The following is a 13,120-nucleotide window of genomic DNA, read 5'->3' as shown; positions in this document are numbered from 1 at the left end:
TGTCTGGTGCCAGGATCCATCAAATCACGCATGAACTCAAGTCTTTGAACAATTACCAATATGACTCTGTCATAGTTCATGCTGGTGTCAGTGACCTGATGGTGTGCCTCCCTGGACGATGTGAAATGATACATGATGGAGCTCTCAGACTATGTGTCCAGTGCAGGCATGAGCCTAGCACTGAGTGCCTTCTCCAAGGATGATGCCACAAAATGAGCAAAAAATAATTGACTTCAGTAATTGGCTTTAACTCTTTCCTCACATTTAGACCAGCTGCTGTGCAGAAGTGGAAAAAAGGTGGGGCTGTCAAACTACATCCAGAAGAGACTTGCAACAAGACTGGTAAAGCAGCCTGATGCAGTACAGTTTTCTAATGTCCAAATAACCATCAAAAAGGTGCTTTGCTATATATTAGCTAGCTGTGGATCTCAGTCTGTGACAAAAAAAGCTACAATGCCTATCAGTATGAGCTAGAATCACTTAGTATGAAACCCAGTACTGTTTTCCTATGTGATCTAAACTATCCAACTAGTACACAAGCAGAGAGAGTCCCAGACTTTGTCACTACAAATGCCATGGAACATTTAGTACCCACTAGGGGGAATTACATCTTGAATCTTGTCATTCCTAATATAGGTGCTCCTTGCACCATCCCTTGTGTATTTTAATCACCTGCTAGGTCTGGCCTTAAAGCAGTCTCCTTCAAAATAAAACTGAAACCAGAGATCCCTTCCTCCCATGGTGCCTTTAGAAATGTCTTTAACATGAACTGCATACTTCTGAGTGATACACTGGCAAACTTCATATCCCCATCTAATCCAATTAACTCCACTGAATACACAGAAATGTATACCACCACATTGGATACAGCTGTACCCCACAGAAAACAGTGCAGGGCAAACCCCAGAAACAAATCCACATGGTGTAACCATATTGTCAACAAGCTTTATAATAAAAGGAAAATAATTTTGACCAAAAGTTAAGAAGATTAATTCCTAGAATGTTAGAGCCCTAACAACTGAGGAGCTTAATAAAATCCACCATAGCCAAGTTTTTGGCTAGAATAGCTACCCAAGTCACAATGCATATTTGTAATCTCAAAAGCACAACACAGCAATGCACTGAGCTGATTATGAAAGATGCTACCTACACTGAGGCTGACGATATAGCAAAAACCTACTGGCCAATAGATGTAGCTGTAACTTTACCCCTCTCTCCCCAACATCTGTCCCCTAAGACATATCTGAAACTGACTCACCTCCAGCTATCATACAAGACCAAGTCCTAAAAGTGCTATCAAAAGCTATCCCTGGATGCATTTTAAATAGCATGAAGCATGATTTAGCCACACCCCCTAACAACATTGTTCAGTTTCAGCCTCGGTACAGATTTTGTACCAAGCAAATGGAGAATAGCTACAGTCTTTCCCCTGCATAAGGAGAAACATTCCATAGACCCATGCAATTATATACCCATAAGTCTCACCAGCCTCATATGCAAAGCCACAGAAAGACTTATGGAATTAATCCTTCAGGATATAGGGAACTTCCAAACACTAGACCTGTCTCAGTTTGGATTCATCAAAGAGAGGCCATGATTACTCAAACTGGTTGATTTTCTTGAAAAGGTCACCAAAGCAATGAATGAAGGCAAAATGATAAATACCACATACTTCTACCTGGTCAAAGCTTGTGACACAGTCCCCCCCTCAGGCATAATAGAAAAGCTACATAAACTGGGAATAAACTCCTATGTCACCCACTGGATTGCCAACTGGTTAATATGTAGGATGCAGATAATTAAAATATGAGACGTTACCTCCACAAAGAGACCAGTTACCAGTGGAGTTCTCCAGGATTCTGTGCTAGGATCTCTCCTGTTTGGCATCTACTTTTCAGAAGGAAAAGCCAATAACAAAGGGCTCTGGCTGACTATGTTTGCAGATGACTGCAAGCTAGGAGTGGTCACTGAATCCCCAAATGACTTAGCCATCCTACAGGAAGATTTGTCCCAAATAAATAACTGGTGCCAAAATCATGGTGTGAAACTAAATGCCAAAAACTATATTATTGTATCTTTTGAGAAGTCCTATACCCAAGGGAACTGCTGCATTTGACAAAACACCCCTAAGAGTTGATCCACCTGTTCAGGATTAGAAAACTTTGTCGACAGTGACCTAACTTTTAACCAGCATGTGCCTACTGCTGTAAGAAAGTCCGTTCATACTGCACAGCTTATTAACAAAGGGTTTGTTTCTGGAGCTAGTGATGCCATTGCCTCCATTTTGTCAACCCTCATTAGGCCAGTTATTGAATGTAATGTCCCCTTTAACATATATCTCTCCAGACATGTGCAACAACTAGTATGCCCACAGAGATAGTTCACTAAAAAGATATAAAAGACCTAAACAACATGTCATACATGGGCTGAATAAAAGTCGTCTTACAGTACTTGGTATCCTACAGATAAGAGGTAACCTGTGCCTGGCATCCAAGGCATCCTGTGACCCAATATTAGTGTGTTTACTGCATATCAGCAAGTCAAATGGAATCAAAATACTTGATCTAGGGATCTAAACCTCTTCTGCAACATCAGCGGAATGGTTTTGAGAGACAGGTATATTTCGCAGTGGATACCACTGCTATGGTACAAACTCCCCATCCACATAAAACAAAACAAAGTTCATCCCTGTCCATTTTCAAGTGCAACTTAGATCTATGGATGAGAAGCAGAAAATTCACTCCAAAACTGTCCCTGCACTACTAATGAACAGAGAGGCAGCTCCTAAATGCTTTATCCCTTGCATGGGTCCCCAGAAATTATCAATGGTATGATCCCACTTATTCTTATTAGGGGTAATGTATACTTTTCAACCATGGGATGAGTAAAGGCAATCTCTAAACAAATGGGGTAGATTACTTCAAGCATAAAAAGAGAAAATGGCTATGCTTACAATGGCACAGAAGGGCAGCTGGCCTAGTACTTACCTATGAACCTAGGAAACCCAAATTTTACTTCATATTGCAAATTCCAGTTTTAGTGCTGTGTAAAGAAAGGTAGAGTGATAAGGTGAGGTAGGTTGTTTCTTTAGCAGGAGCGCACAAACAGTCCAAACCTTTCAGGTACCTTGGTGTGTAACCATATATGACCTTTGGGATAGGTGTGGAAACAGTTGATCACCCACCCAAGCATAGTTGCAGCTGCAGTTTACATAGTGTTACATTGTTACAGTGGAAGAAACATCAGCCCAAATCAGTGTACATCAGGTGTAGAAACATGTCTTTTTACCACCATTGAAATCTTGAAATACTGTTACATTTGTGACAATAGGAGGTGCTGCCAGCCATGCCATGAGAAATAGGCAGCAGATTTGTAACACATGCCAGCATAGCTAGCTGGAATTTTGTAAATAATTATATGTCATGTGTATATTAAATTGATTTGGACAGATGATTGTGCTGAAAATGTATTTGTGAGGTTTGCATGTGTTAAAATATATCAGCAGTGTACCCTGCAGGTAAACAAATAAATGTACATGCATTATTGTAGCTATTTAAATGTATACATTGTAACAGCATATACTGGAAGGGAAGAGGTTAATCTTAATCCACCTGACTTTGCAAAATATTCTTGAAATTAAATTACTTAATGGGTTAAGCCATATATATGTTATCTCACAGTTTTGCATGGATCCAGAGATGCAATGTCTGTGCTAGAGAATAACTGGTAGCTCATGTGGGAAGAGTGAATGGTTTTATGGTTTTATTTCTTCCAGGAGATCTGAGCAAAGCTCTTTCTATGTGTATGGTAACATAGGTGCTAAAATCCTGTTAGCTTCCAGTAATAGTGAGTGTGGGAAACAAAGTCAGATACCAGATGTGATGTCATTGTGTAATCAGCACTGAAATAATATTTAGATATTAGTAGGAAATTGCTCTCAGTATTCTGTATTGGACCTGACAACAAGGACCACAAACCCATGTCATCTTGCCTTGCGTTAGTAATTAACTTAACTAGGGAACAGTAATTCTTTTACATTAGTCAGGAAAAAGTAGTGAGATTAGAAATACTATTTTCTACAACTGTGTGAAACTTTCCATCAGTGCTATTTTTAGTATTCCCTGTGACTGCAACTCTGGTGTTTACTGTAACTACATATTTAGTATTTTCTTGTTCTTTTATTATTTATTATTAAATCTATTTAAACATTTCATTGTGGCTGGTCCTTTTTAGAAAATATTTAATTTGAGAGTATTTACTCTGTCCATTCCTGAAAGCCTTGCTGTTTGGTCAACATCACCATTTGTATTAATATTAATTTCAGTCATTTTAATTGAATACCCTTTTAAGAGCCTTATAGTAACTGACTGGTGGCAGTGAATCTACCTTATAGTCTGGGCAGAGTTGGAAGAGCAAGCCTTTCCTGTGTGTGTATATAGTATATGTCAAAGAATGTGTGAGTCAGTTACTTGGAGCAGGGACATGAAACATTGGTTTCACAGAGACAGTGCTGGAGGATTTGGCTTGGACACTCTGCTGAGGACCTAACACTACAGCTGTACCAGTGAGAATTCGTATTAGGAATCTGAAGGGAGACAGATAGAGAAACGCAGACCCCGGGCTGTGTGTGTTTCCTGTGTGCTCTTAAGAGAAATTGTGCTTAATGCAGAGAGGTCTGCATCTGGAAATACTGAGTTTATCCATTTGTATTTCAAATCAACATCCCTCTCCACTGTCAGTGGTGAGGATTCAGGCTCTTTGATTACTGGTCCAGAGTGGCAACATCACAGCATTACATGTTGATTTTTTTTTTAATGTTTCAGTTCTTCTTTTCCTTGTGTAACATACACACACACACGCATGCACGCACATGCACACACACCTACACACACGCACACACACATACTTCTCAACTGTTCAGAATTTCACCGAATGTCCAGAGTTTTGCTTCTTATTTTTGGTTTGTTTCTCATAAAGTTTATTTTTTATGACAATCATTGCAGATTGACGTCACTAAACATTGACCAATATTTCAGACTTCATATCATTCAGAATTGCATTCTAATGCAAAAACTGTTACTGTATCAACTTTCTATAAGACCAATGTTTAACATTTGTTCCTAATTTTTGGCCTTTGTCCCCTGTTATTTTTATCTGTATCGATAGTTCTTGCACTAAGAGGTTAAGAGTTATGCTTGCTTATGAACATTACAGAGAATTCCATTTAAAGTTTGTTCCAGACCATTAAGAGGAGAGAAGAGAAGAGAACAGAAGAGAAGAATCAGATTCAAGCCACATTTCCTCGTATACATATTGCATCTCTCACATCTTTTTGCATCTTCATCTGTCTGCCTACTACTTACTTGGGTCTAGATTTAAGAAAACTTAAACCCAACATTTCTAGTGCAGTTTGGTGTTCTGGTGAATTCCGCCATCACGTCCCAACAAGAAGACTTTGCGATATGGATATATAATTAAGAAGACTCATGGAAAAGTGACATTACAGCAGCAGTATTTTGTGTGTGTGTGTGTGTGTGTGTGTGTGTGTGTGTGTGTGTGTGTGTGTGTGCATGTACGCGTACATGCATGCATGTGTGTGTGCGTGAGGGTGTGCAGTCATGCATATGTGTGTGTGTGTGTGTGTGTGTGTGTGTGTGTGTGTGTGTGTGTGTGTGTGTGTGTGTGTGCATGCATGGGATAAGGATGTTGTAACCACAACAGCAAGGGCGTTCGAAGAGTAGCACGCAGAGTAAACATTTGAAATATGATGATGTGAATTTTAAGGTTTAATTTCTGTATAAAAGATGGGTTGATGCAATATGTAAGTGAAGTAACAATGACGTATTTATAATAAATGCTTCTTTTATTTGAAGAAAAAAATTTTATCCTTCTTTGATAATCTTTATAATGTGAAGCAAGTAGCCATACATCTCTCAGGACTGTACATTATGTATTTTTTGGCATTTAATTACTGGGAAAGTCTAACTGGAAGTAGTCCATTTTCAGCAGAGGCCCAGAGAGAAAAGCTCCAAAGTATTACAAAAACATTTTACGAACAATAATTTTACAATCTACAAAAATAATACAAAAACAACTGCAGTTTAAATAATTATACCAAATTAGACATAATATGAAAACATTGGTTAAGAACAGATACAAGATATATGACAATGATTTAATATTTCGAGAAATTTTAGCCACTTTAGAGAGAAATTAAAGGGAAGTTAGTATGATACAAACAGGAACTGCAGTGTAAAGTGAGAGAAAAAAACAGATTTATGGCATGTTTAGATAGAGTCTGGAGAGAAACAGATTGAAGTAAAGAAGGGAGTGTAAGGAGGTATAAGGTATGAATAGTTACATGTTCATATTTAGGGATATAGTTTATCCTGGTGTTGAGCAAGAATAGAAACACATTTTGGCTAGGACATCTTTCATAGTGGTTTTGAGGGATGGGAGGGAGGGTATTGACCTGATGGGTACAGATAAGAAGTTTCAGGCATTAGCAACGTGTTATGAGTGCAGACCATGCACAGCAGATTTGATAGGTTAGTGGACAGAGAGGAGTTTTTGGTCATTGAATTGCAGTGATCAGTTATAGTTGTGTAGAATGGTATTTAATGCTGAACAAGTTGATGGATGCTAGATAATTTTATAGGTGGTACAAAGCTGTGTATATGTTAGTTGATGGGGTAGTTCTAACCATGCTAGGCTTTTTAGTGCTATATGGTGGGTTCTAAAAGGGTGTTTGCTGCATATTCAGCAACTTTATTATAGTATTGTTCAGGTTTTGATTTTTGTGATACTTGGAGGTTAGCAAAGAAGGGAACGCCACAAAGTAGTGAGAGGAGAAGGAAATAGTGGCAAGTGTAGTTTTACTTGCATTGGTGAGAAAGTTTTTGTTTCTGTTAATCATCCCTAGTGTCTGGTTATTTGTTATGCAATTAGGTATAGGCAGGTCGAATTTAAGAATATCATTCACTATCATCCCTAATAATTTGCTATGAGAAGTGGCTTCAATGGCTGTATAAGTAAGAGAAGATTCATTTTTTTTTTCATGAGAGAGAGATTTGGAGAAAAAAGTAGTAGTTCATTTTTTTTTTTGGTTCAGTTTGAGTTGTGAGATATAAACCATGTTTCGTGGCTGTTACTACTTCCTGAATAATTTTTTACAGATGTGCCAGGTTGTCTGATATGCATATGAGTGTGGAGTCATCTACATGTTGCATTAGGGAGGTCTTTTGCGTTGATATGTAGAAAGTGGTAATGAGAAAGTGGAGGGGACCAAAGACAGAGTCTTGTGATCCTCCTGTGGTGACTGGGAGTTATGGAGAGAGGATGGAGTACATTTTACTGACTGATACCTATTGTATTAGTAGATTGTGAACCATAGAAGGATGAGCTGAGAGAGACCTAGTGAGGACATTTGAAGTAGGAGTTTGCTGTGTCAAACTTTGTTGAAGGCTTTAAACAAGTTTAGAAATAAGGAGGAGATTAGTTTGCCATTATCTCTAGCTTTATTGACAGTATCTATATAAGTGCAGTGTTAGTACTATGGAAAGGATGGGAGCCATATTATGTGAGGGTATAGGAGCTCTTCCTGCAATTGTTTTTGAATCCATATTCAGGTATTTTGGAAAGGAGAATAAGATTGCTACAAGTCTAAAGTTAGTGATGTCTGTTGAATTTCCTCCTTTGTGTAGAGGGTTAATATGTGATTGTTTTTTTCCATAGAAAGGAAACATGAGAATCTTGGAATGACCTGTTTATAAGGATTGAGACAGGACAGGCAATGCTTTTGCCTGCTACTGTAAGGTACTTACGATCATAGGAAGTTACTAGGCTTTTGGCCCTGAGGCCCTTATAGACCTAGCTAAGAGTTTAGCCCATGTTTAGACAAGTCAGCACCCAATGCCCCTGTCCAGCAGGGACATAGGTGGAATCCCAGGGGTGTATTTTCTGTTCCCCATCCAATTGTCCAGGTTGTGCTTAAAAAGTGGTAAAGAGGTACTCTGCTTGACGTGGAGAGGGAGTCTATTCCACAGATGGGGGCATCTCTGGGACACAAAATTGTCCCACAAGCAAGTCCTATTTTTTTTTTTTTTTATTTAACATTTGTTGACCGGGAAAGTCCGACTAGGTTCCATAGATCCTGTTTTCAGCAGAGGCCCGGGGAGAAATGCTCCAGAAGCATGTCTTTAGAATGTGGGAGGAAACCGGAGTACCCGGAGAAAACCCACGCAAACGCAGGGAGAACATGCAAACTCCACACAGAAGGCACCCCAGCCGAGAATCGAACCGGAGAACCTCTTGCTGTGAGGTGACAGCATTAACCGCTGCACCACTGCGCCGCCCAAAGTCCTATTGATGTCACAGACCAGGTCAAGGCCACGCATGTGGATTACTCAAGTGGAGCTTGACTTGCGGATATGCAGCAGTCCCATCAAGGGAGTCTGTATGAAAATGAGTTGAGGGATAGGGCTTTTAAGCTATCTGTGTATGGTAGATGTTTGAGGCCCTGGATTCTCCTGGTGAGGAACCTCTGTGGTCTCTCCAACTGCTGCATATGCTTTGCGAGGTACATGCCGAAAGAGGCTTTGCACTCAGTAATGGGCCTTATAAAGGAAGAATACAGGGATGTTATGACCTCCTTGTCCCTGGATGAGATACCCTTGCTTTTAAGGTGGGCCATGTAGAATGCATTCCATACAATGAAAGCAGCATGATGGTCAAAAGTCAGGTTGCTATCAACCTGGGTGCTCAAATCTCTTATGACTGATTGCATGCTTAAGACATCGTGATAATTTGTAGGGATGTCACTCTTCCAAAAGGGGATGATAGTGCATTTTTTGATGTTTAGGTTGAGGCCATGTTTCTAGCACCAGTCATTTGTTTGGGTGAGACCCTCTTGGAGGATGTCTGCATCACCAGGGAAATTGATGACAGCACCCAGCTTGCAATTATCTCCAAACTTGGTCACCCATAGCCCACTGGTTTTGGCCTGCATCTCAGAAAAGTATATCCCAAATAACAGAGGCCCCAAGACCAAACCCTGAGATACGCCACTCACTACGGGTCTACTGCTTGAGGTGGCTTCCCTGTTTTGACTAGGTCGGTTCTGTCAGTGAGCCAGTTTGCTACCTATCTGGTAACATACAGATTGATGCCTAGTTGAGAGAGTTTATCTGTTATGCCCGAGTGGGGAATAGTGTCGAAGGCTTTGACCAGGTCAAGGTAGGTGGTGTGCACCGTCTTCCCCTCGTCCATGGGTTTGGTGACTGTCTCAAACAAGTTGACCAAATTTAACAGACATGAGCTTCCTTGACAAAACTAAACTGTGTGGGATTCAGTGTTTGGAGGTTGCCAGTGTCCTTGTTAATGAGGTCCATGATAATCTGTTTTATGGTCTTACAGTTAAGGCTAGTTAGGCTGATGGGTCTATAATTTCCCAGATCGGTGGATGCTCCACCTTTGTGCAAAGGGATGACAGTTGCTGCCCTCCACTCAGCTGGTATGAAGCCAGTACTCAGGCTTTGGTTGACTAGGGGGACTAAAGGTGCTGCAGGTTCCTGCCTGAGTTCATGTAGGATGCAGACTGGGATGTTATCAGGTCCCATGGAGGCTGTATTTTTTGCCTTTAAGAGAGCAGTGATGACCTGTTCCCTAGATTTAAGGGGAAGGGGTCAGGTACTGAGGATGTTCTGCTTTACAGATGGGGGACAGAGGGGTGAAGTTTTCGCTGAATCTGTCAGCCAGTAAATTTGTTATATCTACAGCATTTATATATGTGGTGCCCTTGGCCAGCAGTTCTGAACAGATCTGGGTGCTTCCGTTGAGATTGCGGACATATATGAAAAAGGCCTTATGATTGTCTGTAGTAGATGTGGCCAATTTGGACTCGAAGTTTGCTTTGGAGGATTTCACTAGTGCTCTTATTTTCTTGTTCAGGCTAAGGAGAGATTGGTTCCAATTGGGCACCTGCTCCTTCTTGGTCCTGGACAGCAATTTGTTTCCTTTTGTTATAGAGTTTATTTATTGCAGATGTTCACCAGACAGGTTTACTGTTCCTTGCGGAGGATGATTTAGTCCTGTCAGGTATTCCTGATTCCATACATCGATATAAATGCTGGTATAGTGCTTTGGTCTAGTTTTGGATATTGATGCCAGTTCCTGTACAGGGGGAAGGGGCTGTGAAGCTGTTTGTACCCTCCCTCAGGAGGCTGTAATCAGATTTGGAGAAGTTTTTTTGTTTGACCCTAGCTAGAGGGGGTAGGGGAGATAGTGACTTTGAAAGGGGTCACTTTATGGTCAGATCTTACCAGGGAGGATGATACTGTAGGGTTGCTGCAGTGGTTACTCATGTTGGTTAGTACCAAGTCCAAGATATTATCAGGAAATAAGCTGAAGCAGAGCATGTTTTGAATTTGTTTAAGAATAGTTTTATATAGGATATGGGCACAGATTTGAAAGTGGATGTGGTGACATGTAGCTATTGGGCAGGGTTGGGATTAGATGTTGGGAAATCACTGGTTTGGGACACTATGCTATCTATGAAACGAGATGAATTTTATTGCAGTTTTGAGTGATACGTTATTGGGACAAGGATTATTAGGGTTGAATTTTTTTGTAATGCAAGATTTCCTTAATGGCTGACCAGAATTTTTTAGGATTGTGTTAATCATTCTTCTGAAACTTGTTATAGTATAGCTTTTGTCTTCATTTATTTGCTTTTTAGTACAGTTGCAGAGCATTTAGAAGTTTTCAGGTTATTGTAGTATTTTTTTTTACTTTTGCCTTTCTTTCCATGCTTTTTCTGTATCTTGCATTAGCATTCTACTCCTTTGGGATAGCCAAATTGCTTTATTTGTTTTTAGTGTCTTTCTTCTAGGGGTGCAAGGCTAACTGCAGTGGTGGTGCTGCGGTAGCATTGTTGCCTCACAGTAAGACGTCTTGTTCGATTCTCAGCTAAAGTGTCTTCTGTGTGGAGACATGCATGAATGGGCGTACCTTCGTTGAAGGTTGTACGTTAGGGCTGGCAACTCGGTACGTAAAAATCTACTGCCAATCATTAGCGGACCGGAGTTCCGCTGTGGCCACCCCTAAGCGGGAAAAGTCGAAAGATACAACAAGGACATTTCTCTTCATAAATTCAGGATGCTGACTTGTAGAAGCAAGATAATTATTGACAAAAGTTGCTTTCCTGAAAATATTACCAAAGCCTTAGTAATTTCAACATCTAGAAAATTAATCACAGTCTCTATGCACCCCTTAGTAATATTCAAAAAGCTGTACTAGCATTGAGGCCACAAATGAAAGCATCAGCTTCTAACTTACCTTCCCTAATAAAAAAACAAATCATCTATATACCTCTTGTAAAAGGCTACCTTCTGAAACAAATCATGTGCACAAAGAAACTCATGCTCCTAGCAACTCATCAATAAATTAGCATAGGAGAGTGCCATCCTTGCACCCATTGCCACTGCTTTTTTCTGTTTAAAAAAATCTCTGTTAAACACAAATGTTATCTAAAGCAAGCTGAACAAGAGTGCACAGAGTACTAAAAAAGTACCACCAAATCGGTGAAATTTAAGTACCTCCTAAAAAAAATGTAAACCTGCTTCCTGCGGCATGCAAGAATACAACGAGATTACATCCAAACTGAACATAAATTTCTGAAGTCCAGAAAAAATATATTGATGTAATAAATTCAACAATGGCCATGAATCTCTTAAATAAAATCTTGATCATTGAACCAAAGGATTAGTAACTGAATCTAAAAATTAGAAATAAATTCTGTCTTAGTTCCACCTGCAGAAATAATGGGTCTAAAAGAAGGAAAATCACTTTCAAATAATAACTTTGTGGGTTGTTTTCGGAATGTCAGAAAACTGCCCCAACTTAGGAAATTGGGATTTACTCTGGTGTTGCAGTCTTTGACAGTCTCCATCCAGACATAACTTTGTCACAAATGTGACTTATCAGGGATTGGGGATAACCCCTTTCCACAAATATATCCATTATATTACTTACTTCTACTTTGAAATTTTCAAAATTAGAGCACATCCTAGCTGCTCTAACCAACTGCCCCTTAAAAAAATTTCCTTTTAGTGTAACTAGGATAGTTACTTTGATAATCTAAATAGCTGGTCTTTCCTATAAACTGTAAATACAAAAGTACAGTTTTCTCTATCTTTGGATAAGGTTACATCCAAGTAGTCTGTACAAAGTAGCAGTGAATTTAAAATATGAGGTAGGACTATTTAAGTATTCCACAAGAAGTACTGGTTGCTGTGATGTGTCTTTCCACAAAATAAAGATATCATCCAAAAATTGGAAGTATGTAACCCAGTGACTGGAGAATCCCGAATAGAAAACAAATTTAGATTCCCCAAGCATAAAGGACCAAATTGGCATATATGGGTGCACAAATTGCACCCATTGCCACACCTTTGATCTGTTTAAAATATTCCCCTTTGAAGGTAAAAAAAATATTTGTCAAGATAAGTTCCATCATACTCATAACAAAGTTTACCATTGTTTCATTTAAACTTTTCAATTTTCTTATATTTTCATAAAATAAATTCAACCCTTCTTGATGGGGAATGGATATGAACAAATCAACCCCGTCAGTAGTTGAGAAACAACATTCCTCACTGTACCAGTCCTTATTAATTTTTGACAAAAAAATCCCAAGACTCTTTCAATAAATAATAAACAGGTTTAGCAAAATCCTTAAGTAGTCTATTAATAAACACTCCTAGGGGAGATGGGACTGCTATGTGTGGCAATGATAACTCTAAATGGGGTTTGATGTGTATTTTTATGGACTTTTGGAATCCCGAAAGCAATAGGGATGAGTGGATGTTCCACTTTTAAAAAATTAAACACTTCCTCAGAAATAAACACTGTTGAAGGGAATATTCCAGGATTACTTGAATTTTCCTGTGTGCTTAGAAAACATCATTCCTATATGTATCCTGATATTTATCTGTATCATGAAAAATATCAAATAACTGATCTGTATACTCCATCTTATGAAATAAAACTACACCCCATCCTTATTTGGTTTCATTATTGTAATGGTGTCATTACACCTAAGTTCATGCATTAATTCTTCTCT

At 39.3% G+C, this 13,120-nt stretch overlaps 1 protein-coding gene across 4 annotated transcripts in view; it reads left to right on the top strand.

Moving 5' to 3' along the window:
• Window positions 1-13,120, top strand: part of BIN1 (bridging integrator 1) — a 2,421,789-nt gene that overhangs the window by 2,292,543 nt on the left and 116,126 nt on the right. The gene's annotated exons all lie outside the window — the stretch shown is intronic.

Source organism: Protopterus annectens, chromosome 2.part0, assembly GCF_019279795.1.
Source record: "Protopterus annectens isolate FY-2018-M chromosome 2.part0, PAN1.0, whole genome shotgun sequence".
NCBI lineage: Eukaryota > Metazoa > Chordata > Ceratodontiformes > Protopteridae > Protopterus > Protopterus annectens.
This window is presented reverse-complemented; position numbering and strand designations above follow the sequence as displayed.